Genomic DNA, 23,646 nt, shown 5'->3' with positions numbered 1-23,646 from the left:
AATAATGTTTTCAGATGGTTCTTGGAGACTTAAGTTCAGAGAATTTAATTTGTCAAACAAGTCAGAGAGAAAGTGAGCCTTCAGCCACAAGATCTCATCATGAAAAGAAAATTCAAAACCTGTTTCCTCAACCTCCAAGAAAGAAATTACTTCAATTTTTAGTTGGACAAGATGCTTTAACACCTTTCCTTTTGAAAGCCATCGAACTTCAGTGTGACACAGTAGCTTTTTGTAGTCTGAATCCATTGCCTCACAGAGAAGAGAGAAGAGTCGAGATTGAAGTGGCTAAGACTTGATTAAATTTACCACTTGAATAACTTGATTCATAACAGGCTGCAAATTGTTTTGGCAAAGATTTGGAGGTGAGTGCCTCTCTGTGAATCATACAGTGAACAGTCCTAATGTTTGGATTTTGTTGGTGCACCAGAGTCACAAATCCTTTCTTTTTTTCCTTGCATTGAAGGACAGTCATTGGTGCAAATGCTGACATAGTTGTTCCAGTGTAATTTGAAGAGCAAAATGTTTTCATTCACCAACTTGAAAATGTCTTGGCCTTTTGCTGTACTTCTTAAATCATTGCAAAATAAGTATTCGTTTACAATTTTTCCATCTTTTATGAATCAAACAATTGCCAGAACTTAAGCTTTTTCCACTGAATCTATAGCAGAGACAATTCTTCTCCAGGAGCTTTGAAGTGTTTGCAGACTTGATCCTTCAGATCTGATGACAAGTCTACAATTTTCACAAAATTGTGTCATTGAACAGTGGAACTTGCTTAACCTTTTTGGCGCTATCCGTTCCAAGCATAGTTTCAATGATGATTGCTAACGCTGGTGCAATGATTGATTCGGCCTCTGTATGTGCTTTCTTGCATTTTGCCAATAATTGAGCAACCTTATAACTTGCAATCAATCCTTTTTCAGGCAGTTTCATGTAGTTCACAAACTTCCTTGATTGTTCATGTTGTTGAGCCATGAGATTCTCAATGTATTCTTTTGGTTTATTCTTCACAGCTGAATGTTTTGTTTCTAAGTGTCTCTTCAGTTTGCTCATTCGATAAAGGTGCATTGCAGAGTAGGCAGAAAGGTAATTGAGAATGTTCCAATTCCAAAGCGATAAAACTGTATTTGATGTATTCGTTTTTGTACTTTCATTTGATTCCTTGCTTTTGATTCAACACATTCTCCTTTGCAGCACCAGACTTACTTAAATATTTTTCCATGAATAAATGATAAAGCTAATTCATACACGATAAGCATGAAGTTCTGAAGTTGAATAAAATTCCTACCTGCAGTGTAGTAGCTGTAGCTTACCACAGAATGAGAACATATTCCAGAAAGCAGTTTGATTGTTTGCATCATTTATAATGTACGAAGCGCTTGTTGCACCACAATTAAACTAACAGTCAAACATTTGCAGTTGAGAATGAAATTTAAGTATGAACTTCTCAGTGCTCGAGTTCAGTGAAAACCATTGAATGTTTTGGAAGGTTTCAGAGTGTCTCTGTAGTAGCATTTATTAACCGATGTGTTTGACTTGCTTGTAAAATCCCAAGAAAGTTGAACGTGTTTCAAAAATACCTTGGCACACCTGCCAATCCCTCGCGGCACGCAGGTTGAGAATCACTGGTTTAAACTGTTCCTTAATTTTAAATATGTTTAACTTCTATATGTGTTTATTATATCTTTTGAAAAATAGGAAAAAACAGGAGAAAGAATAACCTCAGCTTTAGACTGGTCTATTAAAGTAAGTAGATGTTGATTTTTGTTGTTGTTTTGTTTTAACATTTATTCTTAACACAAAATCAAAGTATCGAAAATGATCTCTATTAAGCCATCTGGGTGTATTGGACATGCTTTAAATTGAAGAAAATAAATTTTTTGGTAACAAAAGATGTGTGAGTAAAATGTTCTGTACAGATCATTAGAGTAAGTTAATGTGTACTGAACATAAAGTCAGTATTTATGGAATTATAATTTTGGTAAATTGTACACAGATTTTCTGTGCCATTTGAACAACTTATGTGCAGTTTATCAATAAAATACTTGAAATAATTGAAAAGGCTTTCATCTAACAATGTCATTAGAAGATGTTACAACATAACTTCAAAAAGAAACCCAGTAACTCTTCCAAGTAGACAAAAAGAAAAAAGGTCCATAACTTCCAGTCAGATTTTGTCTTTTTTCAAGAAAGTCATAAGAAACATTTTTCAAAACCATAGTAACTCTGTTGATAATATTCAAGATATCAGACTATTAATAAAAACCTTAATTAATTTTCACAAATCATTTTGGTGTTTCACATCTTATTTAATTTATCAGTTAATGTTTTTTTTTCATTTAATGTTTTAAGAAATGGGCTTTTCAAATTTAGGCACTACAAAAGCATGTTCCTTGGTATTTAAAAAAAAATTTAGAAAATCATCTTGCATAGTTTTGATTTAAAAACAGACTTAATGGTTGAACAGCTCTGTATATCATGCTAAAAATGTTGTAATTTGTTTCCAAGCTAGTAAAAAATCAAGCTCTCTTTTGTGTTGTTAACTTAGTCACTTGGTTTTGTTTTTTTTTGAGTCAGCTCAAAATAAAAAAATAATAAATATGGAAGAAATAATTTTATATTGAAATACATGTTAATTAGTGTTCGTTATCTTTGTATAATGTGTAAAAGTACACAATTTTAATTTTACTTTATACAAAATTTACTGTATTTCCCAGTGTTGAAAACACACACACACCCATTTTGATTAGCTAAATTTTGAAATAAAGGATAAACATAAGAATAAGGTCCGAGAACTTCCACCATTTCTACCAAGATGTTTTGTGGATTGTTTAGTGACTTATGGTATACAAATCATTTTGCCCACTTCTGGTTTTATTTAAGCTATTTACCTGTCATTATATTACCAATGGAATATCTGTATTATTACCAGTAATAACATTATTCTAAGCCTATTCTAGGAGGGCCTTTTTTTTCTTTTTTTTTTTTTTTTTTTTGTTGTTGTTGTAGAAGCCATAATATGGGCTGTGTTTAAAAATTTGATTCAACTGAACTGTTACAGAGAACTCCTACCAAGAACAGGTCTGTGTTTGAAATTGTTACACAACAACTGAACAGAACCAAAACAAACTTATGATATTTTGCAAATGGCTGCTATTACTGGGTAGTGTTTTCACAGTTTTACTTTTCATATGTTCTTATAATGTTGTGTTAATATTGAGATTGTTTGAGGTTAGTAAAAATGTTATTAGATGGACAACAGGCAAATTAGATTGTTGACTGGTTTACCTTAGCTTAATGCAAAAGTGCCAACAAATTTTGTGATCATTTATGATTATCTTGTTTATTTATTTGTTATTTAATACTAAGTAACGTATTCGTTTCATTCTGGGTCAGATAGAGGGACTTGGATTACTGTCTGTTATGAAAATGCTTCCTCTAGGCTTAGGTTTAAGCCTATGAACAACATAACCTTCAGCCTGGAAGATGCAGGAATTGCTCTTGAGTGACCTCTGCCCTTGTTATGAAATCATGTAAAAAGATAGATTTTTCACAGGTGCATATATTAATTAATATTAATACAGTCAATTTTCAAGAGTCACAAGTAATCTGCTAAAGATTTTGATTATATTTGCAGCCTTCTGAAAGGTTAAACTATGAAGAAATATTCAGTGCTTTGGGACCTGAAGACCACAAATTATCTGGAAGTAAAGTCAAACCTGTATGTTTCTTCACAATGGAATTTATTAGTAAAGCTTTTCAGAATAAATTAGTTCAGAAGTTTAATTAAGCTTGTGTGGAACAATTGTGTCTAAGTATTTTTAATCCCTTCATAGCATCTGAAAATATTAAATTATTCTCTTCAAAATTGACAGTTAGTATTCTATTCTATAAGTCACTAGAATAGTCTTGAAGGTACATTAGTTGTATAGTTTTAATACATCAAGTTATTTTAAAATCATATTTCAGTGTCATTTTTGTAATACTTCTGTTGCAGTTTGTTATTATGTTTTCAAGTAAATTATACACTAATGCATGATAAAGTGAAATTAAAAATTTATATTTTTTTGGATCTACCTTAGTGAGAAACATATTTATTAAAAATCATAAATACTTCTTTCTATAAAGACACACTACTAGAAAATAATTTTCATTTTAATGTAGGGCTGTTCTTATGATTTTTTTTATGAAGTATAAGGAAATATTTTTGAAGCTCTAAATACTTTCATAATTTTATGTTACTTAAGAAAAATCAATGCAACCTATCTAATTGTGTTAATAATTATATTAATATTAGAAATATAATTATGGTTTTTGTTAAATGATACATTGTGTATCATCTAATGGATAAGTTATTTTAAGATCTAGACCAGAAATAGGCAATTTTGAGGTAGTGGAAGGTTATATGATCCAGAAAAAGCTCTGAAAGGCCATTAATTGATATTACCAGATTGTATACAATTCACTTCAGGATAGAACATTAAATCTGTCATGATAATATAAAATCTAAAGACTAGTGAACTTTTATAAATTAACAAAAACTTGTAAATATATCTTTGATAGTTAACAAGTAAAACACAATCACACACAAACTTTTTCACCTTTTTTTGAAGTAATTAGGATATCACTAAAAAGCTTCAAATTATCTATTAAATTATCTTTTTTTTTTAGTGCAAAAAGTATTTAAATATCTTCAGAATTTTTAAAAAGTGCATGAAAACCAAACTGCAACAAAACGTTTTGGTGAAGTAAGTAGAGACAAAGAGTTAATATATGCCTGTCTAAAAAACTGGTGATTGGTCAGTAAATTTATCTATCAAGTCTCTAGTTCCTCATATTGCTTCACCCTGACTGTATTAAGAAGTATAACATTGTCTACTAATCTGTTGTGTATTGTATTTCCTTCTTAAACATGTATGACATCATGATGACATTTTAATATTGTACAATCCTAATATTAATTTGTTATATTAAAAGCAAATAGTAGTTTAAGAACTTAACAACTGTCTCCTTCTTATAGTTTAGCAGGAATCTGTGTTTTAGTGCATCTGTTAGGGTATTTTTTCTAGCATAGTTGGTAGTTACTGTAAGCTACTTATGTACTAAATTTTCAAACATAGAATATATTTGTTTTCATGTGTTCTGAAATTGATTGAAAGTATTTTATATTGTTGGATATTAATATTTTACTACCTGCTTTTACTGTTCTATATTGTATAAAGACGTGATTAATTTTCAGTAGTATTCAGGAAATTAGTGCAAGTATTATTTATTATATGAGTTCTCATTTTGTTGAATTTATGAGGCTCAAATTGGTTCAATAGTTGTAAATTACTATGAGATTTTAATGTTATGAGTAATATGTTAAAGTGTACTTTCAAAATAAAATAAATTACAGAGTTTTCTCCTAATATATATTGTATGATATACACTTTCCAGGTTATGATGAATTCAAAACTTCCTTTAGAAACTTTAGGAAAAGTAAGTGTTTTTTATTATTTAAAAAAATTCAGTTAAGCTTAAATATGAGTACTATGGTATATGTTTACTCATAAGTTACGTACTAAACACGTGAGGGTTATCAATTGTAGTTTTTTGTTGTTGTTTTTTATATATGGTATTATGAAAACGTGTTAGGACAAGGGAATATTTTGCCATCCTGTCCATTTTATGAGGCTAATGCTTCACTCACTCCCTTTGACAATTGAATGAATGAGTGAGAATGATTGTGAATCTTCAGAATTCCCATGTACATCTACCTAAGTGCATTATAAGAGTGAAGATAATATTCAAATTTAGGATCTGAAATAACTGTCATGGTACCCCCATACAGTGCATTATCTATGTAGAAAGAAGCTAGCATATAGCTCCAGTATATGCTAGAAGTAATCAATTTCATAGCTATTCACAAATAAACCTTGATAAAAACAGTGTTTAACGTTATATATTTAGTTTTGTTGTCATGCAACAGCCCAAAAAGCATAAAGAATTGTTAGTAGAGCAGAGAGTTTGCATAAAAGCTTTACATGATGCTGGTTGGACTCTCTGACAAATTGTTGCACACTTGAAATGTCAAATACACCCTAGATAAAGAGACAGAAGCAGGTAGATTTGAGAATAGGAAAGGAGAGGCAGAACACCTAAACTCAATGATACAAATGTTAAGTATCTCCATTTATGCAGCCTTTGGGACAAAAGGAAGGCTGCCACTGATCTCAAGCTTGAGATAAATGACCATGTATCAAATGACAGAAAAGTGTCTTGATCTACATTATCAAAAAGACTTAAAAAAATTGAATATCTGATTAAAAGATCTTTTACTTTGGTCTCCAAATACTGTCAGGAGACTGAAATTTGATAAAAAGTACAAAATGGGACTGTTTAAGACTAAAAAAGTTTGAAATATTTGGTTCAAAGTGTAGGTTATATGTTGGGAGAAAGGTGAAATAACTTACCTCAGTTCACAGCATCTACCATGAAGTATGTTATCTTTATCTGCTGAGCAACAGGAAATATTTGTAAAATAAATGGATAATGGACAAGCACAAATATCATCAAATACTGATCCATTGTGGTATACTTGTTAGCTTTGCACATTTTTGGTAAAGGATTCTACTACCAAGGAGATAATTACCACAAACACTCATTCAGCGATGTCGAAATTACTTAATTAGGAATGAAATGGCTGGAGTCATTTAAATGAGGCAATGACCTTTACAGAACCCTGATCTCAACCCTGTTGAGGAGATCTGGGATTTTGTAGATCAGAAACTTGACAAATCAGAAGTTACATTCAAAGAAACTTTGTTGGAGTGTATCAGAGACATTTGAAGTAAAATCCCAAATCACACTTTGATTAAATGGGTTGTAACAATGCCTGAAAGACTGCAGTTAAAGCAAAAGGGCTGAACACAAAATATTAACTGTTTACTGACCTTGAACATTTCCACTGTGTTTCTGTTGTACTAAATATGAAAAGTAATAAAATATTGATGTTTCACCTGTGAATTATGTTCCATTGTTCTCTGGATATAATTTGAAATCTAATACTTGACTTTGTCCTTTCACTTTTGCATAGTACTGTACATATATATATATATATGTATGTATATGTGTGTACTATGCATATGAAACATTTATTTTCAGGTATAAGGAAATCAGTCATAAAAGACAAATGAGGTACTTAAAACATTTCTATTATGAGCAGTCTGGTTAATTAGGCATCCACTGAGAACAGAAAAATGTTCACTTTGTAATTTTCATAAATTTTACACTTGTAATAATTCAATACATGTTTAAAACATTACAATGAAGTAGTTTGTGAATTAAGACTGCTCTGTTTGGTAGACTTGTAATATTGTTGTACCTCACAGCATGAACCAATCACAATCTTGTTCATTATCAGGTACATCAAACATTTTATCAGAGATTTAACTGAGTTTCATCAGCTGCTTGCCATCATGCTGCACAGGTGCATACAATCAGTTGGTCAATAAAGACAAACTTAGGTCACTCAGTTTCATTTATGTGATTGGTGTTCAGACACAACACAGTTAACAGCTCGTCTGTAGAGTTTCCTCAGATATTTTCTAATTCGTAAATTGTAATATAAATTTACATACATTGACTGTAAAATTAGATACGAACTATTTGTTCAGAATAAACAAATTGTAATTCAGATTTTGAATAAACAAATTACATTTTCTAATTAAAGGAAAAATGAGTGTGCCATCTTTATCTTTTAACCAAGAAAATAATGTGAATATTTATGTGAAATGTTAGGATCAGTCAGGTACGTAATCATTTGGTTACAAGATGGCACTAGACTTGGTGTGGAATCTATAATTTAATTTTGTTGAACACTTTGTTTTCTTTGAAACATGTTTGTAAATTGTTACTGAACATAAAATCTTTTGCTGTTATCTTTCTCAAACGTTTTTTTGTTATTATGCAGATATGGGATTTAAGTGATATTGATCAAGATGGATTTTTAGATAAAGATGAGTTTGTTTTGGTAAGTGTTTGGTGCTTCTAGTTTTTCATTAATCTGTATTTAATTGTAACATCTATCATACATTTACTGTACTTACCTTGTTGTTTGAAGGTTTTAAAATATATAGTGAATTTTTGAAACAGAACAATTATTTATGAGAATAAGTAATCAGTTGTGAAACCAAGGTTTTCCAACTGATTAAGGAAAAATAGTAGGTTTTAATTTTTCAGATAGCATCAAAGTTAATGGTGAATTCAATATTGTGGCTACAAAATTTAAGATAAGATTTGAAACCTGTAGTAATTTAATAAAAAATAGATAAAACCATAGTCTTAAAACAGAAAGGTTAAAAAAAGAATGTTTGATAGTGGATGGAAACAACTTATGTGCCAACAATATTGAAAGTACTGTTTCTTTCCAGAAGAAATAAATAAAGAAACGTGTTACAAGTTAATAAAGAGGCATTTTAAGCAGTGTTTACATGAATAAACAGTAAAAAAACAACAACAAAAACTTTGAAGTAGACTAGTTAAGCTTTCGAGAACCTAGCCTCATTGTCTTGTTAAAGAAATTGATGACTAAAGTGGGTTGGATTTGAAAGGTATCGAGTAACATTAGTAGGTGTCAGTAGTGTAAAAATAAATATATTTGTTAAGAGTAAAGGAAGTTAGGCTTAAATAAAAATGTGTTTTTGCCACTAATTCCAACAAATAAATGAAGTTGTCTTTTGAAGTTGTTTACTCTTTTTTACTCAAATATGGTCTTGATAGTTACTGGTGAAAAATTTGCTGTCAACTTCTTTTATTATATTATGTCACCCTTATATAATCCACATTTTTACCTTCAAGTTATTTGTACTGAATATGTGATTAGCACATTTAAAAGCTAGAACTGTTTTACCTTTTGTGGATATATATGTAGTGAAGGAGGGACAGGAACTTCTCCCCTATTTTGTTTTGTTTTTTATATCTATTTAAAAGAGCTTTATCACACTTTCAGAAACTTTTGTCAGATGTTTCAATGTACAGGTTAACTAATAATGAACCAGCAAAGGATATCACATAACCCCTCCCCTTGGCAGTTACTATTACAATGATGCTAGAGATTTCAAATGTCCTCTGGATTTTATAAAAAGCAACTTATGTAGACATTTACCTATACCATTTCTTCTACCATTCTTTATTAACTACAGCAGATATAAATACCTTTATTGGTACATTTATATGAACCACATGATAGGTATCTAGAGGATAATTTAAAAATCACTTCAGTAAATTTTTAACATTAATCAATACATAACTGGAACCTTCAGAAGGGTTATAAGACCCAAATGTAATCAGCAATGAACAAGGAGCTGAAAAGATAACATGTTTGGTCTTTCTCAGCTTATCATCCAGAAACAATCAAGTTTATCTCACTTTCCAAAACTAGGCAAATAAAGTATTTAGGCCCAGCATGGCAATCTGAGGGTCGTGGGTTTGAATCCCTGTTACACCAAACATGCTCACCCTTTCACTTTATAACGTGATAGTCAATCCCACTATTCATTCTTAAAAGAGTAGCCCAAGAGTTGGCAGTGGGTAGTGATGACTAGTTGCCTTCCATCTAGTCTTACACTAATAAATTAGGGATAGCTAGCACAGATAGCCCTTGTGTAGCTTTGTGCAAAATTTAAAAACAAACAAAGTATTTAGCCAGTGTAATTTCACTAGAGGTTTCAAGACAATTATAACTTATATTGACTCAAAAAATAAGAAGAAAGAAAACACATTCAGTTTCATGATACTGCAGATAGTATATGATATTTAAGTGTGTTGAAGTAACTTGGGAGGACTGTATAAAGACCTCTAAAAATTGATGGAGAAAAGAAGTTATCCACACAAGGTTACATGGTTGTGCAATACTTGAATATTTATTTTTGTTAAAGGTGCTTGTTCCATACATCATTTCTGCATGTAAAAACACATTCAGATATTTGAAAAAAGCACTTACTACCTCTAGAGGGGTATCAAAGAACCAGCTTAAATTGATTCACATGAAAGTATCTTTAGGAACAATGATTACAGCAGAATTTGAGTTGGTAACATAATTATTCAATACATGAAATAATTTTGTGTGGGATAATTACTTTTAATTACTTCTCATATCTAAACTTTGAACAAATGACATCATTCTTAACTTTTGTTAAGAAGTTGTATTTTATCTTGTTTATAATACTGTTATAACTTGTAATTGGCATGTCATTGATAGAATTGTAACAGATGCCTAATTATTGTTCAATTTGCCAGATATTCAGTTTAGTTAGAGATTAACACCTATTTTGCAGCCTAAGAGTCTAAATTTTTATATTAGATACCAAAAATATAATCTAATACCTATTTTAAGTATTACTAGGTGGGAAGTTATAAATAACAAATAAACTAACATACACATAAAGCCAGTTAATGAATAATTTTATTATTGTTGAATAATAAGTTGAATTTACTCTAATAAATACCACAGAATTATTAAACTCATTTATCATTAATATATGTTTTGTTGTCTTGGTCATAAATCCATTTTAGTTTGATATTTTCCAAAGCATATAAACCTGTTGTAATATCTAAAAGGTAAGTGTTTATATTTTGCCTCATGCTTTTCAGTTTCATTTGAAGTTTGTTCTCCATAATTATTTAAGCAATAGTTTTGATAATGTTATGAGCTCCAACTTATTGGAAAATTTTATTTTTTTTGTAATACATTAATAAAAATATCAAGTTTTAATGCATCTATATTATTAAGTTTTTGGGCTTTCATAAAAAGTGGCTCACCTTTCTTCAGTATTTTAGATCTTCTAAAGAGTTCTTTTTATTTCCAGTCTTATAACTTGATACTGTTGTACTTTAGGCAATGCACCTGGTGTACAAAGCTGTAGAAAATGTTCCAGTTCCTCCTACTCTACCTCCAGATCTGATACCTCTCTCAAAAAAGAATAAAATCACCATATGGAACCATTCAACCACTAATGTTACCAGATCTCCTACCTGGACTTGATGGTCAAGATTCTAGCAGTCGATCAAGCACGCCTACTATAGATGTTGCTTTAAAAAATGTTTGTAGAAATGTTTCAAAACTATTAATTGTATAATGAAGAATGTGTCACATAATTTGCAAACATGCATAATCTGTATGTTTGTGGCTGTAAAGTAGTTGGTCTTTTATTTATGAACTGAAGTATGCTAATTTTTTTAATGATAAAACTATCTTGTTTTAGTAACCTGCATAGCTAAAAAATTATGTTGTTATTATACTAAGTCAAGGAATTTGTGCTATTCATCAATAGTGTAGTATACATGCTCCAATAAGTAAAGAAGAATTTATTTGTTTGTCCTCTAACTCTTCCTTGAGTTTTGCATCTGGACCTGTCAAGTACACTTTAATCAACTGAAAATGAATCAGGGTGTATCAAGAAGCTGTTTTTATTTTTAAATGCATAGCTTTCATAACTCTAGTGCTGGCTAAATATAGATCAGTCAGTAGGGATAGCCACTGGGATACTGATGGAAATTCTCCATTTTCCTCTTACATTACATAGAACAGTGGTTCTCAACCTGCGGGCCGCATGTGGCCCGCGAGCATGCGATGTGCGGCCCGCAGATCACTTTCCAATGATGACATCCTAATATAACTCAAATAATAAAAAATAAAAAATATGCACTGTATATAACATGTACATGTAGGCTACTCACTGTGGTATGTGTGTGTGTGTGTGTGTGTGTGCAGATAATAATCTAAACCTTCAAGTAAGATGAATAGCAATTACTTTTAATATCTCTATGATGCTTCGCGTTTGCGATTTGCCTCGGCCTTTGTTTACGCTTTCCTAGCCATTGCCTTGACCCATATGCAATGAAACTTAACTTTGACTCGATACCGCGTTGACAATAGTGACGATATCTCTCCAACGTTTCTACCGCGTCGCCAACAGCAACGAGCTTTCCTCCGATCACGTTCGTTCTGGTTTCACCGCCCATTGCGCCCGCTCCTGCGTGTATTCGCCATGACCCATCTTCTCTCCATTGTTTCCTCTAAGACGCTGATTAGCTGTTCGAGTTCGTGACGCACTATTGTTGTGACCTACTTCTCACTTCTCCCCGTTTGTCGGCTACGGCTGTCGCGAATCTCGTGTTCCGAAGGGCTTGAATTAGGTGGGGTGGTAGTCATAGGAACAATATACAGTGAACGCTAAGGCGTGTCGCTTGAAAATTTGTTATTTGTAAAAGACCCCATTAAGATGAACACGCCGCTGCCGAAGAAAGCCCGCACTGTTTCAGACGAGAATCGCCGTTTCAACACCGAGTGGGAATTAGATTTTTTCTTCATAGAAAAAAGAAGGAAGATGTTGTTGTCTTCTGTGCAATAAAATCATAACTGTGATGAAGCGATCTAACTTAGAACGCCACTATCGTTCGCTTCACTCCTCAAGCCTGGATAAATACAAGGAACATGCACGTGAGGCCAAACTCGAATCCCTGAAAAGGAACTATCGAACTCAAACAAACATATTCACAAGAATTGTAAACGAATCACGGGATGTAACTCTGACGTCCTACAAGCTTAGTCATCTGTTGGCAAGTCGCATGAGACCGTACACCGATGGTGAGATCCTGAAACAAGGCATTCTTCTATTCACTGAAAACTGCTGCCCGACTTCAACTCAAAAGGCAACGAAACTGCAGCTGAGCAACGACACAGTGACCAGACGGGTTGAGTGCATTTCAAACGACCTACGAGAACAATTGATGAGTGAATCAAAGAATTTCGTTTGCTATTCGATTGCCCTTGACGGTACGAAAGACATTGCCGAAATCGAGCAGCTCGCTTTTTTCATTCGCGGAGTTAAGCCTGATTTTACCATCACCGAAGAACTTCTTTCTATTCGCTCTCTTCATGGTTCGACTAAGGGTGCTGAGATCTTCCAACAGGTGATGACTGTCCTCAAGGATGCGGAGCTTGATCCAGCGAAGTTAGTCGGCGTAGCAACCGATGGTGCTCCTTCTATGGTTGGCCTCGGTGAGGGGCTGCAAGGTCACATTACAAGATGGCGTCAGGCCGAGGAACTGAAACCTGTTGTATGGCACCACTGTATCGTTCACCAAGAAAACTTAGTTGCAAAATCGCTGAAATTTAAGCATGTTACGGACATAGTTTTCTCGACCGTGAACTGGATCCGTGCGAATGCGCTTAATCATCGCCAGTTTAAGCAGTTTCTTGTTGATATCAACGCAGACTACAGCGACATCATCATTTTCACAGCAGTCTGTCATAAAAAGATTCCATGTTTTACTCCCAGAAATACGGACTTTCCTCCAGGAAAAAGGTGAGGATGTTCCTCAGCTCAACGACAATCAGTGGCTTCAAGATCTCGCTTTTTTTTGTTGACATAACAGGTCACTTGGCGCATCTTAACCTGCAACTTCAAGGAAAGGATAAAATGTGTCACGAGTTGTTTGCCACTTTTACTGCATTTACATCGAAGTTAGAGCTGTGGATATCTCAGCTTCAGCAGCTGCAGTACTCTTCATTTTCCGACTTTGGCTGAATTTAGTGCTTCGTCGTTTTCATATACAGAAGTACTTGTGGATCTCAAGGTTGAATTCGATCATCGCTTCAAGGATTTCAAGACATCAATAGAGGAACTGCATTTTTCTTAGCACCTTTCAATGCAACCCGAGTGATGCACCCGCACAATACCAGCTAGAGCTGATTGACCTGCAGGCAGATATTTAAGCTCAAGACTGCCTTCCATGGAAATTCTCTCATCGATTTTTGGCGGCATGCCTCAAAAAACTTTTCCTCAGCTCCTTGAAAATGCTTACTGTCAGGCATGCATATTCGGATCAACATATACTTGAGATGGTTTTTCAAATTAATTCGCATAAAATCAAAATTCATGCGTCGTCTTACTGACAGTCACATGACCCAGCTCCTTCAAGTCGCTTCAACAACAATGACTCCTCGTTTTGATTCCTTGGTGGACTCGCAGAAACAATTCCAACAGTCACATTGACTAATTCACAAAGACTTGCAGGTTCATGGTTGGGTGTTTAAATTTTATTTTTGGTTTGAATAGCTTCGATATGACTTGCTGGATATGACTTGGAATATTTTTGTATATATTTTCAATAAATCCATTGTCTGTCTGGTCATACTGACATTTTACTTATTTACACCTCTTAAAATAATTATTACTTATAATTTGTATCGGTATACAACTTAATAACATACTAACGTGGACCAAAGTGAAACGATATTCAGCGTTTTTTCTTTGGCTTCCTCCGCACAAGAAATAATTCATAACATACGTTGCAATGCAACTAAAAGTGTAATAGGAGGTAACCACTCTAATAATCGAACCATTCAATCAGATGTAAAAGGACGGCATCAATTTATCAGAGAATTTACTATAATTTAGTGACTTGCGGCCCGCGAGTCCAGATCGGGTCATCATGTGGCCCGCTGACAAAAAAAGGTTGAGAACCACTGTCATAGAATATACATACAATGTAATTTCAATCATTATTGGTATATTTAAAACCGAAATAGTATTTACACTAGTATCTGATAAAACATTAATTTTACAATTCCATTTGATTTTCATGTCCCATTAGTCATTTGAGGGATCTCTTTTTCACACGTTGCTTATACATACTTTTAAGTAACTTATGTTAGGTGAGATGTTTTTAAGTCACATTATTTGTTGTTTTCTGGTAAGAAAGTGTAATAAAAAATAAAACATTTAAATAATGAATAATTTTATTCTCATGTACTTTTAATCTTTACATTCCCACTGACATAACTTTGGGAAAAAAAAAAACTTTCAAGAACCTCTCACCATGCAGCACACAGATACACCTGCTAGCATCTGTTAGCTTGTACCTGAAATTACATTACTTTAGTACATATTAACATAATTATTAATGAAGAGAACTAAGATGTTTTTGTTAAATACTAGTAACAAGACTAAATATCACTGGTTAATCTGACTGCATTTTACACAGTTACAGTAATTATCAAAATATTTTTATAGTTTTTGTTGAAAATGTGTTATATGTAATTGAAAATCAGTAATGTTATAAATAGTGATGGTGATACAAGACCTAATGCTTGTGAAAGTACGGATTTGATTCCTTATGATTTTTGATTAAAATGTACATCCATCTTTCCACTTATAAAAACAATGAATGCTTTGTTCACCAAATGAGCAATGCACACGAGGATGCAACTCCTGAGCTTCCAAGTTCCTCATTTTCATGGAACATCCTCCAAAATACAACCCAACTTACACTAATAATCTAGTTGAATGCAATTCCCTGAGTTTAACTCGGTTTGCATGTAAAAAAGATGTATTTGTCAAGCTTTTAGCAATGTAATAAAGTAACAATACAGTAATAATTCAGTAAAATTTGCATTTTAGGCATTAACAGTGCATTTTAATTTATAAATAGTAATGAAACAAATTGTGATTGGCGAAGCATACATCAGATAAAAATTAGTATTTCTTGAAAGCAGAATCATTTACAGCTGAGACATATGCAAAGTAGAATAATGCTGTTAAAAGATAATATCTGTCAGATAAACAATCAATTTGTCTTCTGTTTTTAGCTTTAAAGAGTGACAGTTTTTGCAGGAAATGTATCATCACAAAGGGTAAATACTTTTCTTTGAAAAAATAACAGTTACTAAAACTGTCACTGCATACATCACTGGGAAAATGCACCTCATGAAGTTTCTGTCTGTCGCTTTTTAGTGACAAAAAGGCACAAAAACGTTATATAACATAAAGTAAAATTTAATTGCAAATGAGAAAAAAAAGTTGCAGGATATTGTGTCTTAGTGTTTGCAGTGCAAGTTACCTTTTATGTAATATACATATGCCTTTCAAAACTGATACTTGTTGTATTGGCCTGGCATGCCCAGGTGTTTAGGGTGCTCGACTCCCAAGGTGAGGGTTGCAAGATCAAATCACTCTCCAACCAAACATGTTTGTTTTTTTATTTGTGGGGGCATTATAATGTGATGGTCAATCTCACTATTTGTTGGTAAAAGAGTAGCCCAAAGGTTTAAGGTAGGTAGCGATAACAAGCTGCCTTCCCTCTAGCCTTACACTGCTAAGTTAGGGACCACTAGCACAGGTAGCCATCATGTAGCTTTGGGAGAAATTCAGAACAAACCAAACCTTGTAATATCAGTTTGAAGTGTACAAAATGAAGTTTGTTTGTAGATTAGACTTGTGATCACTGTCCATTCTCCAGTATTAAGAATTTGTTATCTGCACTAAAAGTGTACAAATTTAAATTAGAATGAAATTAAATATTAAGTATGACTAACTTTTAAATGAAAAAGTTTTGGAATCATAATTGAGTTAAAATTCATTAGGTATATCTCATATAAACAAGTAGTTTTATTATCTGTAAACAGGATGAAATGCAAAAATTTTAAATTAGCTCAAAAAAATAGCAAATAAAAATCAAATTTATATTGATATTAGTTATTAACCCTTTATGTGGACTTAGTTATTTTGACCAACCATGTAACCATCATAACAATGTACGTGCTATAACTTTTAATTTGATAAGTGTACCTTCACAAAACTTTCTTTACACAAAAAAATCAGGTTTTTAAGGGATTGTTTTTGGTAAAGATTTGTTTTTGAATTTATGAAGTTAGATTCTGAATAGCTTGAATGCAAGGTTATTTTCATGTTAAAATCAAAAGTACTTTTCAACTTAATTTTCAGACTCCTTTTTCTAACCTCAGAACCTTTTTGCATGAATATCAAAAGTTTATCTCACTAAAACTATTTTATGTTATTTTCTCTACCCTAATACTACATGGGCTGGGTCCATTTGATCAACCTTGTAACCACAACAAAAACATTTTAAAATAACTTTAAATTACTTTTTTCTCTTTCTCAAATGACTGCAGATTGTAAGAGAAAATTGAGGTTATTTTATCCGAAAAATCTGAGATTTGTAATTGTTCACATCTGTTTTATGTATTTTGTTGTTCTTTTAATCATATCTAGCTATTAAACCCACGTAGGCTACAAACAACCTGGCAAACCCATAGTTCAAGTTATAGTCTCAATTTTAGTAACATATGAGCATCTGGTCTGCATACCTCACAAACAATTTTTATTTAATTTTTTTATGTTTGCTTATATAACCTTAATAAGTTTCTAATTTTTACATTTTAATAAAATAAACGTAAGTGTAAACAGCAGTAATACTAAAAGCCAGTTTTTGATATCCATAGTAGGTGCAACAAAGGCGATTTTGTAGTTTGTGCATTACTACTTGTGTGTTGGTTTTGCACTTTTTTGTAGTAAGTAAACCCAGTTTATGCTAGAGTTTTGATAGTACTTCACTGAATTTTTATTTCAAATATTCAATATGGAACACAGAGTGAAACATATAAAGCATATAATATCATAGAATTGTTGTTTTTAACTGGCTTTGTACTTGAGATACAAAGATGTTAAATGATTCCATTAGTTTATTTAGTGGGACTGAGTGATAGCAACTCTGAATCTGTATTCCCAATAATTCAACATTTGTCATAAAAACAAGTTAGCTTTATATGTAAATCAGTAAATTAAATTTTTTTTTCTGTCGTAAATGATGTAATAGGAAGTATGAGAGTGAATTATTAACCTTTCATTTTTCAACAGATAGTATTTCAACAGAAAGTTTTAATATGTGGGTTTCACTTTGATTTATCTAAGTAAAAACAAGTGGATTGGGTCCCCCACTTGTTCAGCATTAAGTCTATGGATTTACAATGTTAAAATAAGGGGTTTGATACCCCTCAGTGAACTCTGCAGATAGCGTGATGTGGCTTTGCTATAAGAAAACACACACACACACACATATTGGATTGGAGGACATAAAGTTAAAATTTAGAAGCCTATAGGAGCAGATAAATTATCTAAGTTGTGCAGTTTCAAGTGAACATATGAAGATTGTGTATTTATTTAGATATTTCCTTTTGATCTTAAGAGATTAAAATTTAAATAATGTTAAATTTTCATTAGTAACTAGATTTTGAAGCCAAGTCCATGACATACATTGATAATAAAATAGTTTATTGAAATTTTCAGTATAATTCCATTATTAAAAGTCATGATCTGTTCATCATATCTAGAGGGTTAACTAAGAAAGATACTTGTCATCCTTTGTACTATATCAGATTAAGGGCTGCCAAAAACATCACTAGAGGTATGGGTACTCATCTAATAACCAAAGATAATGGATATAGAAGTGTTTTTGTGATTTAACAGTTATTCATAATCAAGACTATTTGTTGTTATAATTGTAGTGTAACATTTTATCAGTTTTTCTGTCAGCAGTTGTTACATAATGTATAAAATACTTCAACTTCTCACCTTCCTCTATGCAGTTTGTGATATTTACTATTCAGTTGATGATCAGTTAACATTCGAGTAACCAATTATTATAATTTTATTCAAAGTACAGGATGTAGAAGCAAATAAGTAAATAAATAATATTGTAAGTGGCTACTGACAATAAGTTTTCTTTCTGGTCAGTGGTTCAAAATCTCATTTAATCAATTAGTTTGTGTTACATTAATTGATGTAGTCATTGCTTATGAATGATCAGTTAAAATTGATTAAACTGGCCATCTCTAATTTCAGGTTTATGTCATAAATAATGTTTTTAGTTGTTTGAAATGTTAACTGTTTCACAACTATTTTGTATTTCACTGTTTTTTTATTATTATTATTATTTTGAAACACCAGCTTTTTCTTTCTCATTTTTTCACTCTAATTATATTATTATTATTAAAGTATTCTGAAACATGACATCACTGCTAGCATCAGAAAACACAAAACTTTACATTTTTAGTTGATGTAATGTTATGTACTGTATACAGCTTCAAACATTTACTGTGTAGCTTGATCAATATTTAGAATTGATTCTGGCAGGATCATATGAGGTATTTTTTTTATAAATATTTGCAAATGCAGGTTTCTCAACCTACTGGCAAACTTGCTCCTCCTGAAACAGCTACAAGTTAAAACAATGATCTTCAACTCCATCTCACATGCTAATGTCAGGATACCTTTAATTGTTTACTGTTACATTTATTAATAAGAAATGAGAGTGAAATAGGTAGACTGAATTGGCAGACCACTTATCCTAATTTTTCGTGTTTCATAATTCATTCTTTGATCGAGCTTCTGCTTTCATCAAAAAACTGTAACTCTTCATATTTATTGTTTGTTTATGTAAATGAATTTATTTACATGCTCAAAACTTCTTGGTTTTACCAATTGCTCAATAGCAAAGAGAAGGGAGATTTTAGTCTTGTTTACCTTAGTATAAGCTAACGTGGGTAAATAAACTATATTTTGTCTACCTGGGCTAGTCTCAATATCACATGTAAGGTTTTGTTTAGGTAAAAAGGATTGTAAAGATAAATAAGCATTAAAAATAACTTGCTGTGTATGTTTTTAAACTCTTCAAGAAATCACACTTACTCAGTCAACTGCAGTCTCTCCTTGTATATCACACTTGTTCCTCACATTTTTTAAATTTGATACTTTTTTGGCAACAGTGTACTGCAGTTAAAATTGAAAATTTTCAGACAGTTTAGTAAAACTAATTTTCTTTAGTCACTGGTAAAATGCATCCTCAGAATCTGAAATAAATTGCTGTTTTCTTTAATTTTATTTAATCCTGAAATACTGTTGTAGATATATGTAAGTGAAGTCTGGGGTTTGATTCCTTATGGTGGACACAACTGATAGTCTAGTGTGGCTTTGTTCTAAACAGACACACTTGAAATGTCTTCTCTTGGTAAAACTCTAAATGAAATCTATCTTCAAAAATTAAATAAAAATTTTACCCTTCCACAAGCTTTGGTTATGTTGCGTTACATCTCTTTGCTTTTCATAACAGTATTGACAATTTCAACCTTTATCTGGAGAATCAGTGACTGATACTTTCTGTGGTTTTGACAGTGAAAATAAAAGCTTCTGAATTTTCTTATACAAATATGAAAATGACATAAGTTAAAACCATTAGTGTTTAATCCAGAAAAAAAAAAAGGAAAATATATTGTTGGTATGCAGATATGAATGGGGATTCTTGCATACTGATTAACCATTTGTGTGATTTAAAGTAACAAGCTTTTACCGATTGATATTCTTCAGTATATTTTATAACAGATATGTAGTGACTGTTTATCATGCAAAGATCAAAATAGTATGATTTTATAGCCTCATCTAATACAGTATGGTATGGTTAGTTCCAAGTGTGCTCTTTATAATTGTCCTATAATTCAAACTTTTACTCTTGTATTAAATAAATCTATTTATGTGCAATCATGCTATGTTCCTGGTCTTTTTTTTTTTTTTTTCAGGCCACAAATAAACCAACAACCCCATGGATTGTTAGTGCTGCAGAAAAAATAAGATATGATGAAATATTTCGATCACTTGATCAAGATTGTGATGGTTTTCTTCTGGGAGGAGATGTGAAAGTTGTATTTCTTCAGTCAGGACTCCCACAGATTGTGTTGGCCCACGTCTGGTTTGTTGGTTTGCTTTGTCAAATAGAAGAGAAAAAAATTCAGTTAATTTTCTTCTGTGTTATAAATGTGTTGATCAATTGTACGAGTTTGTTATTTTCACTTGGGAAAATAGTTTAATTTCATTTTTTTATTTGTAATTATTACTAACATTTTAAATAATTAATATTTGTTTACATTTTTAAATTTCTGTTCCCTAGGAATCTCTGTGACATAAATTGTTCAGGAAAGTTAAATTCTGAACAGTTTGCTTTAGCTATGCATATGATATATCAAAAGCTACAAGGTGGAGAAATTCCTGCAAACCTAAAACCTGATATGATTCCACCATCTCTTCGATTGCAATCTGTAAGTTTGCTTCAGTAACATTTTGCTTTACTTTCAGTTTATCAATGTAATAGGTTCATTATTACTGGTATTATTTCAATAACAACAAGCTATAAGGTGTATTATCTTACATTTCTTTGTTTATTACCATTGCTTTGTTCACAAACAGTACATATTGTTTTGCTATTTTATTGTTTAAATCCATAAGTGTGTTACAAACTTAAGTTCTGTTATGCAGTATTTTCCTTCTTACTTTTGTACCCACATTCTGTGAGCTGTGTTTATTAATACTCATCTTGTCGTACCTCAGAAATATTCATTATTCCTCTCTTTGCAGCTGTTGCTTGGAGCATATACTTTGTGTTGTGTTTCATATTTTCCTATTTCCTGCTGTCAATTTGTTTATGTTCTGTGAATTGTATTCTCCATTTCATTTGTATCTATCCTACTATTTTGTGATTTTAATTTTGTTTTCTCTGGTTTACTCTGAAGAACAATGCTGATGTGGAATGTATATTAATTATGAGCATTCTCCTATACATCACCACAATGGTTGAATTTCATATTTATGAGTGTATTATCTTCACTGAAGATATAACTTCTGTGTTTTAGTATGGCGTGTGTACTATTTATCTTTGTCACCACATGTAAGTAATTTATAAGTTGTATTATATCACCATATGTAACAGTCCTTCTGTATTTGCTATGTGTTATTCCCACTTTTACTATTCAGAATTTTAATGCCTTATACACAAATGAAAGATTAGTAATAAAGTGCATTAAATATATCTAAGCACTTTAAATACATACTTAAATGTGTTTGAAATGTTTGTAATTATAATGTCTAGGTATGTTTGAATACAAATGCTTTTGTAAGATATATTTTTATTTAACAAGATTCTGTAGCTTTTTTTATATTTTACGTGTTACTTGTATGTGCTTTAAAAAGGAGTATCTAGTTGATCCAAGCAGAAAAGAAGTAATTCTTACACTATTTCAGCATAATTAATAATCCAGTATATTGACAGGACAATTCCATGTCCCCTTCAACAGGAACACCTCTGTCAACTGGCAGTAAAGAACTTAACACTTTGATGCAAGAAGTCAGTGAATTACAGAAGTAAGTAAAGAGGTTTATAAATACTATAATGTTTAGATTTTAGAAAGAGATGTTTGACAATGCATAAATTGATTGTAAACAAATTTTTAAAAAAGTTTTGCCACGTTTTTACTATTTTTCTTCATATTTTATCACAGGACAAAACAACAGCTTGAAGTAGACATTGCTCAGAAAGATTCACAGATTAAATCTCAACAAAATGAACTAAAAACCTTTGAGAATGAGATCAGTTCTTTGACATCAGCAATAAGAGAGCTAGAAAGTGAGAAAATTGAGATAGTAAAACAATTGGACATCTTGACTAACCAGGTTAGAGATGCCTACCTCTTCCTTGTCTTTTGATATGCGAATTTTACTTTTCTCACATTCAAGTATGGTGTCTTGTAAATAGAAAACTTATCAATGGTCATTACTTATATTTATCATATTAAATAAAATATTGTTAAATTAGTGGTGTACACAGGTTTAAAAGACTGACATACAAAATAGTGGTTAACAAATTATGGAATTCTGGTGGAAAAAACATAAAAATAAAGTGCTGAACAAGTCTACATGAATGAGAAACATAGATTAACTTTTACATCCAAACTTTTTATATAGATATTTTTAAATTTTACCAATAAGACATGCACATTTAATTGTGAATTACTATGAGTTTTTGAACTTGACAACTTACATTAATGTAGAAAAATGTTGTCTTTGTTATGTGCTGTTTTTCTTTAATAAGTGTTTCAGACTTTTTATAATAGACATCCAATCATACTTGATAGTACATGCTGTTTATAAAAACAGTTATCAGTGACCTCGAATACAAAGTACTGAAATATAAGTCATGACAGTTACAGTTCACTGTATATAGAGAATAAATTCCTTTATTCTTACCTTACTGTTACATACTGTTACTTGGTACTGTTACAAAGTACTGAAATATAAATCATGACAGGTACAGTTCACTGTATATAGAGTATAAATTCCTTTATTCTTACCTTCCTTTTATGTACTGTTACTTGGTACTGTTACAAAGTACTGAAATGTAAATCATGACAGATACAGTTCACTGTATATAGAGTATGAATTCCTTTATTCTTACCTTCCTTTTATGTACTGTTACAAAGTACTGAAATGTAAATCATGACAGATGCAGTTCACTGTATATAGAGTATAAATTCCTTTATTCTTATCTTACTGTTACTTGGTACTGTTACAAAGTACTGAAATGTAAATCATGACAGTTACAGTTCACTGTATATAGAGTATAAATTCCTTTATTCTTACCTTACTTTTATGTACTGTTACTTGGCCCTTTTTTTTTTTAATTAATATTTTCTAAATATGTTTTTGTATTTAAAATAACTAGGCTAAGTTCTGATAATGAATACAGGGTTTTTTTGGGTTTTTATTTTGCAAAATAAAGGAATATTTTTGTTGTCAGTTTTATGGAACCAATTTTGATTAGAATAACAGAAAGTGTAAGAAAAGGTATAATATTTAATTAAGAAAGTATGGGTGAAGTAAATATGATTTATTTTCATTGTTAAACTCAAAATTAGAATTTTGATAAGTTATAATGACATGTTTTTTTGTTGTTGTTTTTTTTGGATTACACGAAAGA

At 31.5% G+C, this 23,646-nt stretch overlaps 1 protein-coding gene across 2 annotated transcripts in view; it reads left to right on the top strand.

Moving 5' to 3' along the window:
* Nucleotides 1–7,954: 7,954 nt before the first annotated feature.
* The window catches only part of LOC143223359 (uncharacterized), a 49,977-nt gene continuing 34,285 nt past the window's right edge, over nucleotides 7,955–23,646 (top strand). For both annotated transcript variants that reach the window (XR_013012876.1, XR_013012875.1), the window contains exons 1-6: nucleotides 7,955–8,014; nucleotides 10,880–11,084; nucleotides 20,420–20,589; nucleotides 20,788–20,935; nucleotides 21,943–22,034; nucleotides 22,172–22,343. The gene's annotated coding sequence lies outside the window, so the exon portion shown is untranslated. The remainder of the gene's footprint in view (nucleotides 8,015–10,879; nucleotides 11,085–20,419; nucleotides 20,590–20,787; nucleotides 20,936–21,942; nucleotides 22,035–22,171; nucleotides 22,344–23,646) is intronic.

Source organism: Tachypleus tridentatus, chromosome 8, assembly GCF_004210375.1.
Source record: "Tachypleus tridentatus isolate NWPU-2018 chromosome 8, ASM421037v1, whole genome shotgun sequence".
Lineage (NCBI taxonomy): Eukaryota > Metazoa > Arthropoda > Merostomata > Xiphosura > Limulidae > Tachypleus > Tachypleus tridentatus.
This window is presented reverse-complemented; position numbering and strand designations above follow the sequence as displayed.